Genomic DNA, 19,983 nt, shown 5'->3' with positions numbered 1-19,983 from the left:
TTCCTGTGAGCTGAACTGCAGTGATTGTTGTCTCTCTTCTGGTTCTAGCCACCCAGTGAGTCTCCCCAGCTCCAGGCTGGTACTGGGAATTGTCTGCACAGAGTCCTGTGATGTGAACTGTCTATAGGTCTCTCACTCATGGATACCAGTGCCTGTTCCTGTGCAGGTAGTGGAGGGCGCAGTGGACTCTGTGAGGGCCCTTACATTTGGTGGTTTAATGCTCTATTTTTGTGCTGGTTGACCTCCTGCCAGGAGGTGGTGCTTTCTAGAAAGCATCAGCTGTAGTAGTGTGGAGAAGGACCGGTGGTGGGCTGGGCCCTAGAACTCCCAAGATTAAATGCCCTTTGTCTTCTACTACCAGGGTGGATAGAGAAGGACCATCAGATGGGGTTGGGACTAGGTGTGTCTGAGCTCAGACTCCTTGGGTGGGTCTTGCTGTGGCTGCTGTGGGGGATGGGGGTGAGACTCCCAAATCACTGTAGTTATGTACCTAGGAGGATTATGGCTACCTCTGCTGAGTCTTGCAGGTAGTCAGGGAAGTGGGGGAAAGCCGCCAGTCACAGGCCTCACCCAGCTCTCACACAAACTGAATGGTGGGTCTCACCCCCACTGTGCCTCCCCCAACAGCCCCAAGTCTGTTTCCAGACGAAGGGCCAGACAGACTTGAAAACTTGCCCAAGGCTTTCCTCCTCTCAGCTGCTAAAGAAAAGGGCTTTAGTTCTTCACCCTGCCTGTGAAGTTGGCTTGCCGGATTCGGCCCTCCCCTGGGTTCTGGCCAGGAGGCTTCTCACCCCATTCAAATTGTTACAAAGTCCAGCTAAGGAATTCGTTCTCCCTATGGCGTTCCTGCCCCTCTGGCCAATCTCCCGATGGATCCCTGTGGTGTCAGGCAAAAATGGGTTGCTTGGGGGACCCAGGGAGCTCTCAGGACCTTTCTGCTGCTTCCTCTACCCCTGTATTTCACTTGCCTCGGCTCTCTAACTTGACTCAGCTGCAGGTAAAGTTGGAAACTTCTCCTGGAAACAGACCTTCAGCTTCTCCTGCATGGGTGTGTGTTCAGGAGAGGAGGGTCTCCCTTTCCCACTTCCACAGTTGAGGTACTCACAGTATTTGGGGTGTCTCTCGGGTCCTGCAGGAGCAGTCCCCTTCCTTCAGAGGGTCTGTTGGTCCTCTCAGGATTGCTGGTTTGTTCTCGCATTCAATCTGGAGCTAAAATTCACAATGCTAGCCTCTGCATGCTGCTCTGTCCAGAGCTGCAATCTAGTCCTGCCTCCCATCCACCATGATCCCCACAAGTAAGTTTCAATTAGTGTCCGTGAGTTACAATCAAGATGATAACTCCATACACTTCAAGCCAAGACTTCTATTAATCTTTTATATGTTCAAATACAAATCATCATTTAGCAATGTTTACTGAACATATTTCTGCAAAGAAATCTCTTACTAGTTTCTGGATGAAAATTATACTTGATTGTGTCCCCCCAAAATTTGGACCTACTCATGTTTGTTAAAATGGGAAAGGAGAAAGTAAGATTTTGGTTTAATCATTCTATTTTGTATGAGTTTATAGGAGGTATTAGACATTATCTGTTTCAAGTACAATAAAAAAGCTCTAAAATTATGTAAGCATTTCAGTTTTAGTTTGCTGAGGACTATAGCATGCTATAGTGGAGTAATTACTGCTTCAGAGTCAGAATCCATTGGACTTCTGTTTTTCTGTCTATAAAATAAAAATGGGACTAATAGAATCCCTAAAATTCTATCATGTCATTGGAAAACTTGCATGTGCTTTGCAGGTAAGGGATTTAAGAACGATATTTGCTGTAAAAAAAAGTGAGATGAGTATTATTTTCCCACAGGAATAAGATGACCAGTTGCTAAATATCAGTGGGTTATGTTCTCTATTCCTAGACTTTCCGTTTCCTTCATGAACTCTTATCAGTCCATCTTTCTGCAATCACTCAAGAGGTCTGTATGTGCTTTCCAGATTTCTTCTCTTGGCTTCAGAAATTTTATTTGGGTTTTGTTTCAGCCTATATTTTATTTGTTTATGTAAAACTTGTCTCTACTCCTCTTCCTTTTCACTTCTTTTTGTGATTTGCTGCTACTATTTTGTGTTTCTTGACAGAGGTAAGTCATGTACTGTTCGCCTGTTTATAGCTCTATTTCTAGCCAGCTCTTCTGCCTAAACATTCAGACTCATTTTCTCTTTCTAAAACTGACTTTAAAACTAATATTTGCTTTTCAGCTTACAGTTCAGTATGTCTGTAAAGTTTTTGTGATACTATTGTCTCATGGACCAGAGATAAACAAATGGTATTACATTATAATGCTCTAATACAATCAACTGTTGCATGAATGAAGTGTTTTTCAATGAATAACACTATTTGTCAAGCAGGTATAATTCCATTTTGATTAATGGAAAGAATTTTGTATCTTTCTATTGATGAAAGTGAAGATTTTACAGATCAAAGTTTTAATTAAAAAAATGAGTACTGAAAATCACAATGCCTGCAAGTGTTTAAATATATCATAGGAGCTTCTGGAGAAACACATACACAAATAATTTTTCTTATTGTGTACAGATATTTTGTTCTTCATGGCTTGTTAAACAATGAAAATGAACATTCAGTAATGACATTTAAATTTTGTTTGATGCGTGGGTATGTTTGTGAGTGTGTGTATCATGATGAGGGGTGGGTACATGCACTTGATTTATTTTCTATTTTCTTCTTCTTTCTGCTCCTTGCATTTTGCTGGAGGACCATGAATGCTTTATTTTCTCAACCATGTCTACTCCCCCAATGACAAAGAACATTGAGGAACTACATGGACAGAAAAGGCAAGAGCTCTAATGAGGTCTTTAAAAAGGACTCCGTTGGGTGGTCAGAGTAGGGTACAATAGTTATTTGATTTAAAATGAAGTCCTTAATGGCTTCTATCACTAATACATTCTGAATTGATCATGTGAGTGTGGAATGCTTGCAAAGAATGGAGAAAACTGCCAAATACAGACTGGATTTGTCTGAAAGGCTTTTAAAAGAGGGGGCAGAAACATAAGTAAATATGTGTATATGAAATATATAGAAAGAAATGGGTAACTGTGTGCATATGCTACTATTTTCTACTATGGTAGGATTTCTGTACAGAAACAGCCCAAGGAATCATATCTCTAATTTTTTACATGTTATGTGCCCAAGGAAAGGTATAATTAATGGTGCTAAGAATCCAAGCAGATTACCCTTATATTTTTTCAAATTGATGCCTTCTACTTCATCTCATTTAATGCTCACAACAGGCCTGTGAGGTAGAGGATCCTGTGAAGATAGAGATCCTGAGTCTCAGCATGGTTAAGTTGCAATCTGCCTTGGATTACACAGCCAATGAGTGGAAGGGCTGAGGATAAAACATGGCTCATAACCAAGTGTCCTGTCTATTTTTTGTAATAAAATTTTATTATTGTATTATAGTTTAGTTAAGAATCTTGCATGTACGTAAGCATATGAAGAAGAAAACAAGTTATGGCATGATGTCATCACTCAGAAATATCAACTACTAATGTTTTGGTTTATTTCCTTTCAGATGCTTGCATGGGTAGACAGAAGATAAGAATTGAGGTTATCATTGCAATCAGAGTTTTGTGCCTTGTTTTCCTCTTTGTAATACAATATGAACTTTTTATCATGTCATTAGATAGTCTTCAGAATTATAATTTTAAACTCTCAGTGCCTTTCTCCTGGTTCATGCCACCACTTTTTAAAGGAATTCATCCATCATTGGTGACAGTCCAAAATGGAAAGATGACATATGCCAGCATTTTAAGAGCCTTCTAGTACTCATGATCATATTGTCATGGGGAGGTGTCACTTTACTGAGTTTTGTTTTGTTTTGATTTTTTGTTCTGTTTCATGTTTTTCACAGAGGCATGGAGAGAAAGACCTCTAAGCTGTTAGGTTTTAAAGCAGACCCTGCTTCCATTTTTAATCCTAGACTTGTCACGATCTTCTCTCTGTGATTTACCTATAAAGTAGGAGTGCCCCTCATTGGTGAGGGAAGGATTCAATGAAGATTCAGGATCCCTTAATATGTAGGACTTTGGCTGAGGAAATAAAGGATAGGTTAGGATTTTTCAAGTTGTCTCTACCATGGCACAGGTAATAGTGAGTCTTATGCCTGGCTTCCCACTTAGGTGGATGTGTTGGTGGATTATTGCTCTTGTAAATATCCTTCTGTATATATCCTTTGGTAAATTAACAGGTGGTCAGCACTCCTAGGTTTCCATGTTGCTTTGATTCTCATTGCCATATAACTCAGAGCCAGTCATTTCCTCAGTGTGGTTTCATCTCTAAAATGAAAATGTTGGATTAGATGATCTCCTTATTCCTACAAGTTCTAAAATTGTTGTACATCTATTGTATGCTGTTCAGTAAATGGAGGACCAGACATAAGCCCTGTAATGCAGCTCCACAGGCAGTGATGGGGAAGTAGAAAACATTTTCTAATTTCCGTTAACCCCTTCCCCTATCTACTCTATCTCCGGAATTATTTTTTAGAAGGCAAGTGCTTCTTGACTTTTTGCAAAACAGTATTTTGATGAGTTAATTTAAAATAGGTCAGCAACATATGGACTGTATTTTACTTGAAATGTCCAGTGGTTTAAAAATGAAAGGAGATCACGTCACTGCACTCCAGCCTGGGCGACTGAGCGAGACTCCATCTCAAAAAAAAAAAAAAAAAAAAAAAAAAAAACAATTAAACGAAGATTTTGGCAAATGTTTTTAAAAGTATCTTGAAACTTAACCCAGGTTTTCTGTGCCTGTGCCTTTATAAGAATGTGATTACTGTTCTTGTCTCTTTAAATACTGAAGCCTGCAGTGCCTATTACAATTGCATGTCCACTAAAGAACAAGTAGGCATCAGCTGATAATCATACTGCATTGTTATTATTATTATTATTGTTATTATTTTTAGACAGAGTCTCACTTTGTTGCCCATGCTGAGGTGTAGTAGTGCGATCTCGGTTCGCTGCAACCTCTGCCTCCTGCGTTCAAGCAATTCTCCCACCTTAGCCTCCCGAGTAGCTGGGACTACAGGTGCCTGCCACCATGCCTGGCTAATTTATGTATTTTTAGTAGAGACAGGGTTGGGATTATAGTTGTGAACCACCACGCCCAGCTCATAGTGCATTATTGAAAGGGAAAAATGCCTGCATAAGCAAGCACAGTGTAGCTTATCAATTAAAAAATAGTAGCCAAAGCAAAAAGAAGAAATATCAGTTGAAACAGCTACTTTATTAGTAATGCGTGATAGTGCTATACGCAGACAAGTAGCAATAGTCTTCTACTTACATCTATTCTTAATTAATCTTGAATCCCTGACAGGCTTTTCACGGAAAATTCCGTTTTGTTCATTTGGATATCAGACCCTGTTTGTAAGATGCTATTTAGTTTTCTCCTAGCTACGGCCTAACCTTTTCTCTCTCAAGCCTTTTAACAATGAATATTTCATAGCATCATTTACCTTCCTTTGTAACTAGGGTGTTTTGGAAGGCTACGAATAAGAAAACAAGTTGCAGAGCCAGGCAGAATCCCTCCTCTTACTTCTATTGTATCAATCAGAATGTTGTTTTTTTCTAGAAGGATCAATGCCATTTATCTGTTGGAGCACATTAAACCCCTGCCTAAAGGATTCAGGCTACTGTTTTCTCTTCCAGAAAGGAATTACCACAACCATACAAGTCAGCATAGTAAGAAGCTAAGAAAATTTTATCAGTTCTTCGATTCATTCATTCATTCATTCATTCACTCACTCATTCTGCATTTCCTGCAACTTTCTATCCTGGGTAGGAGATAGATAAATTAATAAGCAGTGACGATACCAAGCTCTTTAATAGAAGGATGATGCAAGGAGGGACTTACTGCCATCAGGCAAGGCTTCTCATATTCAATTCCCTTCTGGCAGACTGAGGGCCAGTCACTGGTAGAGACTAGTTGGAATTGACATCCCAACGAGGTAGAAACAGATTGTACCAAAGCATGGAAATGCAAAAGGATCTGGCCCACTTTGGAAAGAAATTCAGGCTGTGTAGTCATTGACATGGTGGCAAAGAGGTAGATGAACTGGGGATGGGGTTCCTAGATACAGAGAAGCATTAGATATTGATTATTTCTCTAAGAAAAATACAAATAATTTTCAATGACCCTATGAATTCTACACGAAGCTCTCCTGACTCACACACCCTGAGACATTTATATCAGTAAAAGTTATTGTTGGCAGTAACCAAGACTCCTCATGAACTCCTACTCACCCTTCAAGACCTAGCTTAAATAGCACTTTTGTAAGGAAGCTTCCCTTGATCCTGACTTTATGTCCCTTTTCAGAGCACTGCTCAAGCATCATCTTTTGCTCTAGGCTGACTTGCCTATGTTGCTCACCACCATATCTCAAAGTTCAACAGGGTGCCTGGCCCCTAGAAGGAGCTTGACAAATCATTTTTGAATGAACAAAAGAATATACATTATGCCCATTAAAACTCTATGAAGGATACAGGTACAACCTTGAGCACTCATGCAAAAAAATGTTGTAGCTAAAAGAGTAAATGGAAGTAACACAATTTGAATCTTTATTATACGACATTTAACTTAAAAGCACTAAGTTGAAAGTTTTTGGTTTTTGATTCGTCTTTCAAAGCCTAGAGTCACTTTCCGAATAATCTGCCTGGGACTATTTTGTTGTTTACACATCTCTTGATTTATTTTTTTTCCTACTGTTATTTTCATTAACAACAAATACTTTAATATCATACTAAACTGAGCTACATTAGATCAACTCAAAATCTTTTAGACTCTCCAAAGCTGGGCATTACATATTCAAAACAGGACCTAATGTTTCAGAGCTTCATATTCTACTATAATTATATGGTTCAATGCAAGTGATTATATCTCTTCTTCAGTAACGGGCTGAAAAGTTTTGGTTTGCTGGTTCCCTCATAATTTACTGCCTAGGTATAATAGGCCAGTCTTGCGGAAAAAAAGATGATAAATGATGCTGGCTGGGAATCATAGATTTATTAAATTTCTATCAAACAGTGCAACAAAAAAAATCTGCTTAAGTTAGAAATGGGCTCAAATTTTTTAATCAAAATTCATGAGTCCTGATGCTTGGTTCAGTAGGTCCGAGGAAGGCTTGAATTGAAGACTGATTAAAGAAAATAAAAGGCTTATTTGAAGTAATTTTTCAATGACGGCTTTTAATTGGATGTTAAATCAAATTCTTATCTGCCTTTCTGCAGATAGCACATTATATAAAATACAGTTAGCGGCACTACCACTGTAACGGATACACTGAATAACAATTGACTTCTCAGTTTACACTGAGAGGGTAGAAGGACTGTGTTTGTCAGCCTGTCAGAAATTAAGTATGTAAATTAATGCTTAAGTGTATGAATATGAATATGATTTACAAGAGGCTTGGAGTATTGTTGGGGAAAATACTGAGGTTTCTCTTTCCCCTTCAGGGTTAACAAGTACTCAGTGACCTTTACAGACAGCGTGCAGCCATGAGTGTGTTAGTGTGTGTACCCACGTGTGCATTTTTCCACTGAACTTGGGCTGGGAGCTTAAATACTCCCGAAGAGCAAATACCGGACTCATTCTCTAATGTCCCTTTCTGCCATCCATGAATGTCAGCCCATAAAAGCAATTTCATTAGCATTTCCTCATTTGCCAATATAAGCAGTCAGTGTGGTACTAATAATGGGTCCTTATCCATCCTTTGCAGAGGATGGGTACTGTGCCCTGTGGAAGGAAGATGGGCTACCTTGACTGGGGGACTCAGAGAGCACCCTGGCCAGCAAATGTAAGCACTTGAGAACCTATTTGGGAAAAATGGTTGGCATTCCTGAAAAAGTGCTTAACCTTTTGCAGGCCATAGTGGGGGTGGGGGCGGAACAAATTCATCTTTCACAGCTGACTGAGATGAGGGTGATTTGCAAGAGTTAATGGAACTTTTGTAAGTACTGAATTAACTCCCAGGATAGCGTCTACAGATTGAGGGAATGGAGTTGGCATAGAATGGTTTTCTCAAGTACATTTTTAATGGTAGATCTTTAGTAGACAGCTCATTAATTTCATGATTCACTGCCATGAATAATATCCTTTAGGTTTGGGAAAATTTTCTCCCATTTTTATTCTAATTTTTGGAGGGACTGTAAAAGCTGTGCTTCATAGAATTTAAAAAGGGGAAACCTCAGTACATAGTTTAGTTATAAATACATATTAGTTTCTCTGTTGCCCTAAACAGAATAGCTTCTGTGTTGGCTTTCCATGTTTGAATACTCATAATATCATCATTTTGCTGATTGAGAATTATTATTTAAACTAGTGAAATTTATGTTGTCTTCCTAAATAGTCTTTTTTACTTTTAATTTTAGAAACAGAGTCTAGTTCCATCACCCAGGCTGGAGTGCAGTGATGTGATCATAGCTCACTATAGCATCAGACTCCTGGGCTCAACAGATCCTCCCACTTCAGCCTTCCAAGTAGTTGGGACTTCAGGTGCATGCCACCATTCCCAGCTAGTCTGTTCCATTGCATATTTTCATTACCACTTTTAGAGTTAAGTTATTTTAATTGACAAATTCTAATTGCATTAATAATAATAATACCTACATCTGCTATGTATTGAGTGCCTCATTTGGGTCAGGCTAGTTACTTGATATTGATGGTTAACAGTAGCTTGTGGTGAGTGCTGTAGTGCCTGAGGAATATTCCAAGGCCATATGGTCAGAAGTGGCCCAGCAGGCATTGCAGCCCCACTTGGATTGACCCCAGACCCTACGTGCTGCACCATAATGTAGCATGCTTTTGTCCATCAAATCTTCACAGCACTTGCAAGTTAGTTGGCATTAAGCATCTTTTACAGATGATGAAACTGAGGCTTAGGAATGGTAAGTAAACCAGAACACAATTAAGACATTGGTGAGAAATTTGAGCAAAAAGTATTTCCATTTCCACCCTTCACCCACTGCCTCCTCCTCACCTTACACTGTGAGCACTTTCTCCACCATGATGCTGAGGGCCTGTACTATTTATTTATTTATTTGTTTATTTATTAAGACAGAGTTTTGCTCTTGTTGACCAGGCTGGAGTGCAATGGTGCAATCTCGGCTCACTGCAACCTCTGTTCCCCAGGTTCAAGCGATTCTCCTGCCTCAGCCTCCCGAGTAGCTGGGATTGCAGGTGCCTGCCATCACGTCTGACTAATTTTTTGTATTTTTAGTAGAGACGGGGTTTCTCCATGTTGGCCAGGCTGGTCTGGAACTCCTCGAACTCAGGTGATTTGCCTGCCTCTGCCTCCCAGAGTGCTGGGATTACAGGCGGAGCCACCATGCCCAGCTGCCTGCACCCTTAACATTTATTCAGAGACTCCTGTGTAGTCGTCTTTTCTGGGACCTCATCTTTGTTGGTTTTATTTTGGGGGGGGAATAGCATTTGACATTTTCCCATCCTTCTTTTGAAGACTCTTGACATTGTATTTTCTTGGCTCTCATCCCGCCTGTCTGTCTGTCAATTGCTGTTTTTCCCTTCCATCCCTCAGCATGAGGTATCATTTCAGTACTTTAACTTTGAGCCTTATCAGTCATCAGATGTAGTCATTCTCTTACCCCGTCATTTCTTACTGTGCCATCTCTCCCAGACTTCTGTCTCATACTTCTAGCCATGCTCTACTTGTGTCAGATTTGGATTTAAATCTGGATCCTGTGTAACCCTGGAAAACTCAATGAACATTTCTACGTCTCTGTTTTCTCATTTGTAAACTGGGAATGATAATAGTTCTTCGTAGTGTTAAATGAAGTGTGATATTTATAGGGTTAAATCGTTCTTGCAAGGATTAAAAAAATGAGATGGTGAAACCAGAGAACTGAGCACAGTGGCATGCACATAACAAGCAGTCAGCAAATGGTAGCTCTTTTTCTTGTTACTAGCATCCACTTTTGGGTCACATGGCACAAGTTGCCTTGCATTGTCATTCTTAATGGCCATATCTTGTCTCCGTGAGAGACCATGAGCAACTTGAAGCTATAGATATCCATATATCATTCTGCCTCAATCAAAAGGCATATTCTTGACTTGTCTTTTGATAACAAGCATTTAGAGTGGTTTATTTTCATTCTGTGAGCTGAGTATAACAATTTATACTTATTTCCAAATTCTCCAGTGTTTGCTGACTATAATTGAAACCACATAAAGATACTCTGTTTAAATCCCATAAGTAATAATTCTGTGCTAACAACATTTTTGAATATTTCAAGGAAATAGCTAGTTTCTCCAGAGAATTGCTAGTATCACCAACATTTTTGGTGAGGTTTTTGTCTTTGTTTACTTTTGTAGCCAGTTTGAAATGCTAGATGTGGACTGCTGTGGACAGGGTGAAAACCAACAACAAAGTTCTCTAGCTAGTTCATTAGCTTCATTCTGATGTATGTGAGAGCTAGATTATTCCCTCTATGCAATAGTTGTGTTTTCTAAATGAGGGAGTTGATTTGGGAATGAGGTGTGCCTGTGGTACTTCCAGAGCATTCAGGATTTCCAGATTTATAAACAGTTATGCACAATCTTATGATGCCCTAATCACCATGAAAGAGAACACAGGGCCAGACTGGCCTTTCTGTAGGAGAAAGCACATTACAGGATAAGAATGTGCTAAGCAACCTCTAGTAGACAGGGCTTGTTCTCTGGATAAATATGCCTATTGTGATTGTGTGGGCATGTCAGTGGACATGAGGAGTTTCTGATTAGAAAGCCTATGTTGTTTGGGTAGCCAAATAGCAGGTGCTTTAAAAATGGTGGTATTGACACCCATCACCATTTCTTAATGAGGCCTCATGGATTCTGCCTAGTTAATTTGCCTGCTCTCCCTGACATGATTTATTTGTTCACTCTCCGTGCATGTTGTCTTATTTCAATTGGGGCTGCTGTAACAAAGTACCATAAACTAGAAGGCTTATAAACATTAGAAATTTATTTCTCACAGTTCTGGAGGCTGAGAAGTCTGAGATCACAGCACCAGCAGATTTGATGTCTAGTGATGTCCTCTTACATTCTTAGTATCTTCTTGTGGCAATCCTCATGTGACAGAAAATGCAGAAAAGCAAGGCAGCTCTCTGAAGCCTCTTTTATCAGGGTACCAATCCCATTCATGAAGGAGGAGCCCTCATGACCTAATGACCTCCCAAGGGCAACATCTTCTAATACCATAGTATTGAGGGTGAGGATTTCAATATATGAATTTGGGGGAATGTAAACATTCAGACTATAGTACATGTACTATTCCCACTGCCAGGAATACCATCCTGTTTTCCCTGCTAATAATCGACTCTACCTTTGACAACAGAGCAAACAAGTTATAATATGAACTTTGTGAGTTATTGTCTTTTATTTGCTGCTAGACTTTCCACCTACCTTTGTATACAGTACTCACCAGGATGTCTTGAACCCAGGATGAGCTCTTTTAATGTCTGTAGAAGGAAGGAAGAGAAGGGAGGAGAAGTGGGCAATTTAGTCAAACCACCGGGGAATCAAACAACTTGTTAATAATCCCAACTATGGAGTTTATCCATCTAGTTCTAGTCCTGAATAGCATCCCACTTTTTTAAAAAATGGATTTCAAGTGAGAGAATGTCATGTTCACACTAGTATTGAATGAGCCACAGCATGTCCCTGATTTAATTATGTTATGTGAAAATTTAAGTAGTGACGTAAGAACATATCGCTTTGGGGACATTTGCTGTTTTTTGATTTAACCTTTGTGGCAGCAAAAACCATCTCCTCAATGAAGACCCCTAATGAAAGCTGGCAGAAATTCGTGTTTTTATTTTAACTTCATGGAAGAAAAATAATATGTTACTTACATAGATATGTTTCTAATTATAGCTTTTTCGTTGTACTATTTTAATTGTCTTCTTATATGCAATATTTGACACACTGCCAGAAACTTCTCAATGATTTCTTCATTGAGCAAAGGGTTTTTAGACATCAACTACATTTCTTAAAACCGTACACTTTTGCAACATTAAAACTGAATCTTTTCTCCCAGAGTCACGTTGCAGCTTATATTCCTCCCTTCCCAGGACACATCATGTCCCTCTGCATAAATGTGGAGGGTGAGGTAGGGAGAACTTGAGCAGCCATTTGTAAGGCTCACTTCTTTTTAAGCTTTAAGACCTTGGGGATGTTATGATGATATAGCTGTTTGTCTGTAGGGGAGGCAATAGGATTAAATGAAATGAAACCATACCGGAATCACTCAAGTCCACATTTTTATAGTATGCATAATCTACTTTTTTTCTGGAAGTCATGATAGATGTTTTTTAATTCTTGTTTTGCAAAAATAGCCGCCTCTGGGATTGATAATACTAGTTTAAATTCTTCAAAAGAATCCATGAATTGTAACTGCTCTGATAGTTCTGCAGCTATTTATGAATTTGTGTTTTTGCTGAGAAAAATATAAGCTGTGGAGTAAATTTTAAGTGCAATTATATACCCCTGGAGGAAACTTTTGAAGCAGTATCATAAATGGACTTATGGGGCAACCTCCTGATAATATGGGACAGCTGATTCTATAACATATGCATCTGGTCGTATATGCTTTTGCACATTTTCATTTATCTCATTAAACCCATTCTGACACATTTTTCATGTAATAGCTTTTCTGATAACTTTGTTTTGTAAAACATTAATATTGTATCTTTTGGGGGAAGACAATGATGTCTCTGTTTTAATCTCCTGTAGGTACGATGTGTATCCTGCACTTTACCAAGTGGCAGAAGGCACAGCTTGTCACCATTAATTGTGACTGGGATATGTTGTTGATGCTGAGACTCTATCCAATGTTCTGAACTGAAAAGTTTTCCATAACCACTGACAAAAATAGGCCATGAGTCTGTGTTCCTTCAGTTTAGTTCTACATTCCATGGAAGCCACTGCTACCTGGCCTATTGCTTAGCCTTTCAGACATCTCTCCCATTCCTTCTGAATACATAATTGGCTCTCGATCTTAGTACACATGTCTAACTAAGGTGTGCAGAATACAAACTCCAGAACCTCCCAATGTTTAGGCAAATTCTTTTGCGCTTGAGGGAGCAAGGCGATAAGTGGAGGTTTGATCAAGAGCTTCCCATCCAATCAATCATGGCTATGATCAAGAGTAGACCACAAAAGAGGAAGTAATAACTATAAGCTTCCAAATCACTGAACCTAGTAAAACTATTTTCCAAATCCTATTAAAAGAGCATTAAGATACAATACACATTGATTATATAATAGACGCCATTATGCCACATACAATATGCAATAAACACAAGTAACCATGCTATGTAACACTTTTTATCTCTATTAATCTAATAAGCAAGCTCTAACAAGCATTAATTCAACAGTAAGTACCAATAATTGTGTTAGGCTTCTTAGAATCCTAAGAAACTTTGGAGGATTGATTTGGCTTTCAACGTATTTTTAAAGTCTTTTTTTTTTTCCTCTGGGAAACATGAGCTGATAACTGTTTTCTTCCTGTCAATACATGTCCCTGTAGCAAAGACCATCAGGAAGGCATGAAGAGGGCAGGAAATTTATTTGCTTTGAGGATCCAGAGACTATCTATGGGCTCCTTCTTGGGATCCAAACATCTGACCTTTCTTAATCTCAACTAATGGAAAGAGTCACCTTTCACCTCTTCTTCCTGTGTGGCCCCTCCCACTATTCCTTTTCCCTACACCAGGAGGATAGAGTCTTATTACAGAATCCATTCACTGTTTGGATGTTGATTATACATTGCTGAAGGAACAGTTAACCATTGTTAAAAGGGGATGTATAAAGTGCTGAAAAGTGGTGACTTGTGATTAAAGGTGTTCCCCTTCTTTCTTGTTGAGAGGCTGTTCAATTCAACTGTACTATTAAAGAATACAAGAGAAATAACACACATAACCCTGCCCTCTGGAAGCTCATAATCTATTATGAAGACTAAGAGAAATATACAAAGGATTACAATGAAGTAAATAACAGGACTCCCTTGTAACATCTTTAAGGATTCTGAATAAGTTGGATGAAGGCATCAACATGCTGATTGAGTTCATGCTCTCATAGATGGGCTTTTCATGTTGATTGTAGTGATGATTACGTTTTGTAACTGTCACAGCGAGTGTAGGAGTCAAAGAGATAGGTTAATATTTGAAACTTCCTGATTGCTTTCCATCTTGGCATCAGGTTATCATTTTACTTGCACTTATACCAGAAACTCCCATGTTCAAACACTTCCTTCCATATTATACATTTGGCCTTATCTTGATTAAGACTGCGTTTGTCACTTTTGTTTTCAAATCATCGTGACACTGAGACAGTTCAATGCTTTGTCTGTGCTTAATTATGATATTCAGTTACAGAAAAACGTTTCCGTGTTTTTCCAATCTGCCTTAATCAGGGCCTTAATTCTGACCTCCTGGCTCTGAGTCATGTTGTATTTGCTCCTCAACGAAATAGGAAAGCAGTCCCTATTCAGGTTACACTAAATCACAAAGTGATGGGGGGTGACAGGTTCTGCAGCAAGTTAGAATCACATGCTGTTAGATTTTTGCCTGTATGGACCAAATTCTAACAGAAAAGTAAGAAAAAGAGGAGGTCACTGCATATGTCCAGATACTCTGAAGTGAGATGACAGCATTAGAGTGACAGCATCTTATTCTTCAGGCAAAGGAAGTATACGGGATTTCTAATTAGAAAATCAAAAGTACTCAAACATTATTTAAATTATCATACGGTAAAATAGCCAGTGATTATCTGTCATCTATCTGTCTATCTATCATCTATCTGTCTATCCATCCATCCATCTTTCTGCTTCTGTTTACTGAGCCATCATATGGGATATTTCATAAATTTTGCTTCGAAAACCCAAATATCTTCCCCGAAACAAATATGCTATTGGTCATCTGAGCCCTTTGCTCCTACAAGGAAAATTAGTGGAGCAGAACAACTGAAGTTGAAACACTGGCTAGTTTTAATGTTTATAATTAGAGATTGTTTACAAGCTTGATGGACTGGACTTGAGCCAGGAAACTATTAAAAGAGGCTGGGCCCATATCATTGTGGAGCAATGTAGGAAAGGGGATTCATATAAAATAGGCTTTAGAATATGACAGCCTGCATCCACATTCAGGAACTGTCTCTTTCTAGTTGTAGGGAAGATATTTAACTGCCCTGAGTCTCACTTCCATTATCTGCAAATTGGGAACAATAATAGTGCCTACCTTAGAGGGTTCTTTAGGATCACATGAAATAAATCATGTGAAGTGCTTAGCACAAAAATTGGCTGTGCTGTGTATGTGCTAACATTTATATAGAGCTGGCTTGGTGAAAGAATGGCACTGGCTAAGATTGGTGGGAGGTAAGAACAGTTAGCAAATTAATACAGTGAGCTTCTCTCCTTGCGCTGTGTAACTTGAACTGGGAATGATCTCATATGAAAGAGTTAACTGTGCTTTCTACTTTGCTGGTGAATTATGAGAATTCTGAACTTTATGATTTTGGAATGTGAACATTTCTTTTGATAGTGGTGATTTGTGTCCTTTATAATCTGCAAATAATCAACCTATTTATTTGAAATACAAAAGAAGGCAATTCAAGAATTGATTTCTTTCCCTCTGACATCTCAGTAGTAGTACATTTGAATCTTCATTCATTCACCATGTCTAAATCATATAAAAACCTGCCCAAGCATGATGAATGAAGGTATAGTTTTGAATTTTAAAAATAAAATATATGAAACAGATGTTTGCAGCAAGCTTCCTCACTTTCTGGATGATTAGATATAGGTGGTGCTGACTGAATATTTTGAGGGCTCATCTGGCAGCTTAAGCATAAAGTGCATGCTTGCAAGTTAGCAACTAGAATATAAGAAGTTGAGACACACCGCCGAGACCGCGTCCGCCCCGCGAGCACAGAGCCTCGCCTTCGCCGCTCAGCCGCCGGTTCACACCCGCCGCCAGCTCACCATGGATGATGATATCGCCGCGCTTGTTGTCGACAACGGCTCCGGCATGTGCAAGGCCGGCTTCGCGGGCAACGATGCCCCCCGGGCCGTCTTCCCCTCCATCGTGGGGCGCCCCAGGCACCAGGGCGTGATGGTGGGCATGGGTCAGAAGGATTCATATGTGGGCGACGAGGCCCAGAGCAAGAGAGGCATCCTCACCCTGAAGTACCCCATCGAGCACGGCATCGTCACCAACTGGGACGACATGGAGAAGATCTGGCACCACACCTTCTACAATGAGCTGCGTGGCTCCTGAGGGGCACCCCATGCTGCTGACTGAGGCCCCCCGAACCCCAAGGCCAACCGCGAGATGACTCAGATCATGTTTGAGACCTTCAACACCCCAGCCATGTACGTGGCCATCCAGGCTGTGCTGTCCCTGTACGCCTCTGGCCGTACCACTGGCATCGTGATGGACTCCGGTGACGGGGTCACCCACACTGTGCCCATCTACGAGGCGTATGTCCTCCCCCACGCCATCCTGCGTCTGGACCTGGCTGGCCGGGACCTGACTGACTACCTCATGAAGATCCTCACTGAGCGCGGCTACAGCTTCACCACCACGGCCGAGCGGGAAATCGTGCTGACATCAAGGAAAAGCTGTGCTATGTCGCCCTGGACTTCGAGCAGGAGATGGCCACGGCGGCTTCCAGCTCCTCCCTGGAGAAGAGCTACGAGCTGCCCGATGGCCAGGTCATCACCATTGGCAACGAGCGGTTCCGCTGCCCTGAGGCTCTCTTCCAGCCTTCCTTTCTGGGCATGGAGTCCTGTGACATCCATGAAACTACCTTCAACTCCATCATGAAATGTGACGTGGACATCCGTAAAGACCTGTACGCCAACACAGTGCTGTCTGGTGCATGTACCCTGGCATTGCCGACAGGATGCAGAAGGAGATTACTGCCCTGGCGCCCAGCACGATGAAGATCAAGATCCTTGCTCCTCCTGAGCGCAAGTACTCTGTGTGGATCGGTGGCTCCATCCTGGCCTCGCTGTCCACCTTCCAGCAGATATGGATCAGCAAGCAGGAGTATGACGAGTCTGGCCCCTCCATCGTCCACTGCAAATGCTTCTAGGCGGACTGTGACTTAGTTGCGTTACACCCTTTCTTGACAAAACCTAACTTGCGCAGAAAACAAGATGAGATTGGTATGGCTTTATTTGTTTTTTTTTTTTTGTTTTGTTTTGTTTTGTTTGGCTTGACTCAGGATTTAAAAACTGGAACGGTGAAGGTGACAGCAGTCGGTTGGAGCGAGCATCCCCCAAAGTTCTACAATGTGGCCGAGGACTTTGATTGTACATTGTTCTTTTTTTTAATAGTCATTCCAAATATGAGATGCATTGTTACAGGAAGTCCCTCGCCCTCCTAAAAGCCACCCCACTTCTCTCTAAGGAGAATGGCTCAGTCCTCTCCCGAGTCCACACAGGGGAGGTGATAGCATTGCTTTCGTGTAAATTATGTAATGCAAAATTTTTTTAATCTTCGCCTTAATACTTTTTTGTTTTGTTTTATTTTGAATGATGAGCCTTCATGCCACCCCTTTTTTGTCCCCCAACTTGAGATGTCTGAAGGCTTTTGGTCTCCCTGGGAGTGGGTGGAGGCAGCCAGGGCTTACCTGTACACTGACTTGAGACCAGTTGAATAAAAGTGCACACCTTAAAAAAAAAAAAAAAAGAAGTTGAGACACAAAAATGTAGTAAGTGAATGAAAAGTGGAACTTTTGATTTCTCAAGTCATTACATTTGACCTGTTGACCCCTGGTCAGGGTGGGAGTTCATAAATGTCAGAGAACAACAACATAACATGAGCACATGGAGTCCAACAAAAGGGCCAGGAGGGGAACATAATATGAGGTGGGTGAATTTTAAAATCATATTCAATTTAAATTCATTCTGATATATTTAGAAAATGTTCAGTTCTATAACACTTACCCCCAAGGTATAATATAATAGCATTAGCCACCGTGGCCAGGACAATATTAAAGTTCTATTTGGTATAGACCAGGAATTTGCAAATTGCAAATGCTTGTTCTTACAAATAAAGTATTGTCAGCACACAAATATACCCATTCATTTACATATTGTCCATACTTGCTTTAGTACTGCAAGGGTAGAGTTGAATAGTTGTGACAGAGACCATCTACCCCACAAAGCTGAAAATGTAGTATTTGGTCTTTCACAGGGAAGTTTGCTGGCTGCGATTTTAGAGGAACAAGAAAAAAGTTATCATACACATGTATGCCTATATGTGTGTCTATGTATATGTGTGTACTGTATGTGTGTGTATACCCATATATTCAAAAATACAGTTTAAAACACCATATATACATATTAATTAGAAAATTATAAAGAGTACTATACCATGCTACTAGCATGGTAGTTGGCTCTCAGTTGGTGCCCAATGAATGAGAGTTACTAGTATTAAAAATAGTCTACATAAAAAGTAACCTAGATTAGATCTTTAAAAAGTGTTTTGGATCAGCAAGGACTATTTTATAAAGAAACTGAGGAGCAGGAAGACTTGTTCATTTTTGGTAAAATGAGAACTAACCCCAGTCTTTACTCTTCTTTGCCAGAATTGAACGCAATCATTGACTTAATAAGACTTAAAAATCCTCAAACCATTTAAAAAATCTTTCACTCTTGTTTTTGTTGTTATGCTTTATAATTATTCAAAAACTTAACCTCTCATGCATCTCTGTGCTTTATAAGCTGGAAAGAGAACCAGCAATATCAAAAAACAAAAATCTGTTCTCAGAATAACTGCAATTTTGTCAAAACATGCAATGTCCCAAATGCTACCATGGAGCTCATTTGAAGTAAATTCATATATTTAGATGAGGTCAGGTGACATTGATAACTATCTGAGTAATCCATTTTACATTTTGCCTGCTATTATTAAAAACTACATATTTCCATTATTTAGCATGATCCTATGTAGGGCAAAGCCTCACACTGAGCAATCTGGTTGATTCCAGTGTATTGTATTAAAGCAAAAAACCATGTAGGTAGGGGGAGAATGCAAGAAGCAGAGTATGAAGCTCTTGAGAGTAATGTATAGAACAATTTTCTGAGGCCAAATGTTAGCTTGGAAAATTTGAGGGAAGAACTGTCAATCTAAATGTCAGGTTATTTGAAACAACATGATTCTTAAGACACAGAAACACGTTTCTCGAATATTGGATAGCTGTTTTCGTGATTTTGCTTATTTAGTTTTAAGGTCGGCCCTTTGAAAAACATTTTCTGTAGCTTTTTTTTTGATATATTATTGTATTTTATTCATTTATACATGCAATTACAATTTAAGCTCTAATTGTCATGAAATACAATGCCTATTAAATCCTATTCATCAGTTTCTTTAGAGATTTTTTTTTTTTATGATACTTTAAGTTCTAGGGTACATGTGCATAACATGCAGGTTTGTTACATATATATACTTGTGCCATGTTGCTGTGCTGCACCCATCATCTCGTCAGCACCCATCAATTCATCATTTATATCAGGTATAACTCCCAATGCAATCCCTCCCCCCTCCCCCCTCCCCATGATAGGCCCCAGTGTGTGATGTTCCCCTTCCTGAGTCCAAGTGATCTCATTGTTCAGTTCCCACCTATGCGTGAGAACATGCGGTGTTTGGTTTTCTGTTCTTGTGATAGTTTGCTAAGAATGATGGTTTCCAGCTGCATCCATGTCCCTACAAAGGATGCAAACTCATCCTTTTTTATGGCTGCATAATATTCCATGGTGTATATGTGCCACATTTTCTTAATCCAGTCTGTCACAGATGGACATTTGGGTTGATTCCAAGTCTTTGCTATTGTGAATAGTGCCGCAATAAACATACGTGTGCATGTGTCTTTATAGCAGCATGATTTATAATCCTTTGGTATATACCCAGTAGTGGGA

At 39.9% G+C, this 19,983-nt stretch overlaps 1 protein-coding gene and 1 pseudogene across 2 annotated transcripts in view; both read left to right on the top strand.

Moving 5' to 3' along the window:
* Positions 1 to 19,983, top strand: part of AFF2 (AF4/FMR2 family member 2) — a 504,395-nt gene that overhangs the window by 243,199 nt on the left and 241,213 nt on the right. The gene's annotated exons all lie outside the window — the stretch shown is intronic.
* Positions 15,949 to 17,752, top strand: LOC117077202 (annotated as a pseudogene). The gene has a single exon (XR_004434698.1). The product of XR_004434698.1 is annotated as an actin, cytoplasmic 1-like (transcript).

Source organism: Trachypithecus francoisi, unplaced genomic scaffold (assembly GCF_009764315.1).
Source record: "Trachypithecus francoisi isolate TF-2019V2 unplaced genomic scaffold, Tfra_2.0 Lachesis_group6, whole genome shotgun sequence".
NCBI classification, from domain to species: domain Eukaryota; kingdom Metazoa; phylum Chordata; class Mammalia; order Primates; family Cercopithecidae; genus Trachypithecus; species Trachypithecus francoisi.
The sequence above is the reverse complement of the archived record's forward strand: the minus strand, read 5'-3'. Positions and strand labels throughout refer to the sequence as shown.